The sequence below is a fragment of the Dromiciops gliroides genome, chromosome 1 (assembly GCF_019393635.1).
Source record: "Dromiciops gliroides isolate mDroGli1 chromosome 1, mDroGli1.pri, whole genome shotgun sequence".
NCBI classification, from domain to species: domain Eukaryota; kingdom Metazoa; phylum Chordata; class Mammalia; order Microbiotheria; family Microbiotheriidae; genus Dromiciops; species Dromiciops gliroides.
The window spans coordinates 505,194,215-505,199,327 of NC_057861.1; positions in this window are offsets into that span (position 1 = coordinate 505,194,215).

Genomic DNA, 5,113 nt, shown 5'->3' on the forward strand with positions numbered 1-5,113 from the left:
AGAGTCATAAAACTTCTGAGTCGTCTCCAATCATTTAACAAACATTAAACTCCAACTATGTGCCAGACACTGTGTTAGGCACTGGCATACAAAGAGAAAAGCAAAACCAGTTTTTGCCTTCAAAGAGCTTATATTCTAACTGGGGAGACAATATTTTAAAATTAGAATACACGAGATAAATACAGAGTAGATAGAAGTTAACCTTCAAGGGCATGGCACTAGGAGTGAGGGGAATAAGGATGTTTTCTCGAAGAAGGCAGCATTTGAACTGAGTCTTAAACAAAGCCATAGGTTCTAAGAGATGGAGATTAGGAGGGAGAGCAAGCTAGGCTTGTTAGTCAATGCTAAAGCACAGAGATGTGGTGTGTGAGGAACATGAAGTAGACCAGTATGGCTGAATAGCAGAGTACGTGGAGGGGAGTCATGAGTAAGGTGACTGGAAAGATAGGAAGGGACTCGGCTGTAAAGAGCTGTGTATATCAGATGACTTTATATTTGATCCCGTAGATCATAGGAACCAATGGATTTTATTGAGCAGGAGAGTAACATAGGTGAAATTAGGCTTTAGGAAAATCACTTTGGCAATTGAGTAGAGGCTGGATTGGAGTGGGGAGACACAGAATATAATTGCTTGGTCTTCTGATTTCATTTATAGTGATAATGAGGATGTGAATGTTCTTTCAACACTGTCAACTCAATCACTGGATCAAGATCAAACATTGAATATCAATATCTATATTTAAAGTAATGTTTGTAACTAGTGTAAAAATGGTGTGATATTTTAGCACCCTCAGCTCCCTTCCCACCCTTAGGAGGCAAATGAGCCTTGTACAGAACTGAGGGACATTTTGAATTTTTGTTTTCTATCTGATGGACCATTATGGCTAAGGTGATTATGAGGAAGTAGGTGGCCTGGGTTCTCAAAGGCTATGAGGTTTGGGGACCAATTTTTAATTGGGGAGTGTTAGCTAAGCGGCTCGCCACAGTATTGGGGCAAGGAATGAGACTGGCAGCCTCCCTCAAAACAGAGCAGGATTTATTTAACAAGAATGAATAAAAAAACAAAAAACCACAAACAGGATCAGTAGGATCAAGGGAAAGGAAATAAAATGGGGAAAGGGAAATTATATAACCTGAATAACACCACTGCCCAGGAATCAGCTGAGAATGCACAGCAGTGTCCTGTTGCCTTCCAGCTTCCAGCTATAATGGCCAATCTCCTCCCCACTTCTTCCCAGCAGACCCCAGACAGCCCCCAGCCAATTGGCTGGCCGTTCTGACAGTCACACAAATGCCCTCACTAGGCTTCTAATCATTATAATTTTGCCAGGCCCATGTAGGTATTGGCAAGTGGTGATGACATGAGGTGCCAATGCCATGGCGACAGCTACAACCAATGGGTGGAGCACTGTGCTGTTTGTAGAGCCCCAGAGGCCAGTGTGTGTGCTGAGGTTTTTTTAAAAAAAATTCTAGCCAAAAGATGGGGTCATAAAAACCTCAAATAACAATTGATTCTTTACAGAGGATAGAAGGCAGACTTTGGCAGGTTTCACCGAGCTGGAACGGCTTTGGGCCTGGCACAAGAAACAGATTATGTGTGTATTCTGTTTCAGAGCTAGGGCTGATGGACAACCCGCTGGTACTGAGCATTTCCATAGAAGCAAGGCCAGTTCTAGGCTAGGAAACATGGAGTCTCTCATCCGATTCATGCTGAAAGCCCTTCTACCTTGCCTTCTATTGGCATAGCATTGGAGAACAGAGAGGCTCACCTTCACACAACAGGGAAGATGTTGGAGGATGATTTTTGTGGAAAGAATTCATTGTATCTGAATATGAATCAGCAAAGATTGATCTGATATAATCATACTGCATTCAAAAATGGCTTAGTTTCCTAAACATTCATTTCCCCCTGCAATACTATCTAGGACTTGATGATCACTGTGCCATTTCATGCACATCCTGTTTCCTTAATTAGAACCTAAGATTTTGGGGAAAAGGAACTATTTTTGTCATATTTTTAAAAATCTCTCCACAGTACCTAAATACCATTATGCCAATGACATGCATTAATGTAACCCCCACCCACTCTCCCAGCATAGTGAATTGCATATGGTAAATTATTTGTTTTTGTTTTTTTTATATTTTTAGTGATATTTTCTGTTTCTTTCATCAGCATAATTAACGCATAAGACTAACAGCCATTCCCCAATAGATAAGTGGACAAAGGATATGAACAGGTTTCAAAAGAACTGCAAAGTATTCATAACCACATGAAAAAATGTTCCCTCTCCCTCCCCCTTCCTGAGAGCCATAATATATAACAAATGGTATTTTCTTAGTGAGGAAAAAAAAAAGTCAGCACAGCTGATCTACTGATCACTGAAGTAGTCTGAAAACATGTGCAATGTGTAACACCTGTAGATTTCCCACCTCTGCAAAGGGATAAGTTGGGGATGTCTTTTCACATCTTTTCTTTCAATTCCTGTTTAATCTGTAATTTTGTTACATTTATTTTTGATGTGTTATTTCCATTCCCATTATCGTAGTTACTGGGTAAGTTGTTTTCTTGGCTCTTCTTACTTCACTCTACATCAGTTCACATAGATCTTGCTTCTCTGTACTCCTCATACACATAGTTTCTTTTCTTTTTTTGGTGAGGCTATTGGGGTTAAGTGACTTGCCCAGGGTCACACAGCTAGTAAGTGTTAAGTGTCTGAGGCCGAATTTGAACTCAGGGCCCTGAATCCAGGGCCAATGCTCTAACCACTGTGCCACCTAGCTGCCTCCCCATACACATAATTTCTTACAGCATAGTAATGTTCCTTTATATTCATGCCCCATAATTTGTTTAGCTATTTGGCATCTATTTTGTTTCCAATTCTTAACTATTACAAAAGTGCTGCTAGAAATATTTGGGGTGTGGGGTTGTATTTTTTCTTATTGATGATTTCTTTGGGGTATAAGCCTAGTAATGGAGTCTCAGGTTCAAAAGGTTTGGACATTTTGGTAATTTTATTTGCATAATTCCAAATTGCTTTTTAAAATGGTTGTACAGTGACTCTGGGCAAGTCACTTAGCCCCAATTGTCTCACCAAAAAAAAAAAAAATGGTTGTACAGTTCCACCAACAATTTACCTATCTTTCCACAACCCCTCCAACATTGGCTGTTGTTGTGTTTTGGTCATTTTTGCCAATTTTAAGGGCATGCGGTAAATCAGGGTTGTTTTGATTTTTGTTCCTCTTATTATTTGTGATTTGGAACATTTTTTCACGTGGTTATGAATACTTTGGCATTCTTTTTTTCTTTCCTTTCTTTTATTTTTATTTGCGGAGCAATGAGGGTTGAGTGACTTGCCCAGGCTCACATAGCTAGTAAGTGTCAAGTGTCTGAGGCTGGATTTGAACTCAGGTCCTCCTTAATCCAGGCACTGCACCACCTAGCTGCCCCCACTTTGGCATTCTTTTGAGAACTGTTTGTAGATATCCTTTGCCCACTTATCTATTGGGAAATGGCTATTAGGCTTAATGTATATTTACTAATTGTTTACATATCATGGCTATTAAACTTTATCAGGGAAATTTGATACAAAGATTTATTTCCATTCCACCATTTCCCTTATCCTAGATGCATCAAGCTTTTCAGTTACAGGTAATCAAAGTTATCAACTTATCTTTTATAATTGCCTCTATCTCTTGTTTTGGTTAAGAAAACATCTAGGGGGCAGCAAGATGGTGCAGTGGATAGAGCACCAGCCCTGGATTCAGGAGTACCTGAGTTCAAATCCGGCCTCAGACACTTAACACTAGCTTTGTGACCCTGGGCAAGTCACTTAACTCCAGTTGCCTCACTAAAAACAAACAAAACAAAACAAAACATCTAACCACAACTGTAAGAAGTATATAATCTGTTTCTCTTCTAATTTTTAAATAGTATGATCTTTAATATTAAGGTTGTTATCCATTTAGAATGTATTTGGGAATATGATGTAAAGTGTGAGTCCAAGCCTAATTTCTGTTATAGCAGGTTCTTAATAACTATCTGTTGAATATGTGAATTAATAAATGGTCACTGTCAGTCCAAGCCAAAGGAACCGAAGAAGGAACTGTGAGGCTTACAATCATTATCTGAATCTTCCAACATCATTTTGGTTTTATTTATATTTTCTTTTTCTTTTTTTAAAAGAAAACATCTTAGTATCTATTTTTTTTCTTTTAACAAATGAGCATAATCAAGCAAAACAAATCTGCATGTAACAGTACCATGACCCTCACTGCCTGGAAGGTCAGGTAGGTTAGATTTCATTCCCAAGAGTTCTCTGGTATCTTTAAGGGGTTGAGAGTATCTAGACTCTCAGCAAAGGGCCCTATCAATGGTGTTTCTTCAAGTGTAGAGCATAGCCCCCTGCATTCCAGTTCCACTTAGCCACTAACAGTTGGATTAGCTTTTACAAAGAAATATTTACTTCAAAAAGTATAATCATAAATATGCAAATTTACTCCACAATATATGGGAGATATTATCCTTCTACCCTCTTGCACCATCTCAGTCTCTGGGGACGGGAAGGGGGTTAGGTTCATACCTTAGCTCTTTTCCTATAGAACAGTCTCAGTTCCAAGTCCAAAACCCCCATTAGGCTCAAGTCCCAGGCACCCTGGCTTCTCAGAACTTTTATGCTGGCCTGGCTGGTTGCACCATCCTGTCTGCAATTCTGACTCTAAGGTCACCAAGACTCAAACTCCCAAGTGCTGTGGGTATAATCTCTGACACCTGAAAATAAGGAGAACAAACAAAACAGAACATAAAAAAACACCCCTAGTGTCATTTCTCAGAGTTAGGATAAAAGAAAGTACAGAGAAAAGAAGTCCTTCCCCTTTCAGTGGTTCAATTCACACTGTCTGATTTGTGGGTGAAATGGAATCTTCACTCTCAGGACACAGCAGATGAGAGTAGCCAAAAAAAAAAAAAAAGAGTGGAAAAATGAGACTGGCTCAGTCTCACCAGTTTTAAAGATGTAGGCAGCTGATCAAAGATGGCTATTCTCATTTACATTGTAGAGAATACAGAGGGCTCCATGTTAGGCAATCTGGACATATTCCAAAGGTTCTTTGAGGG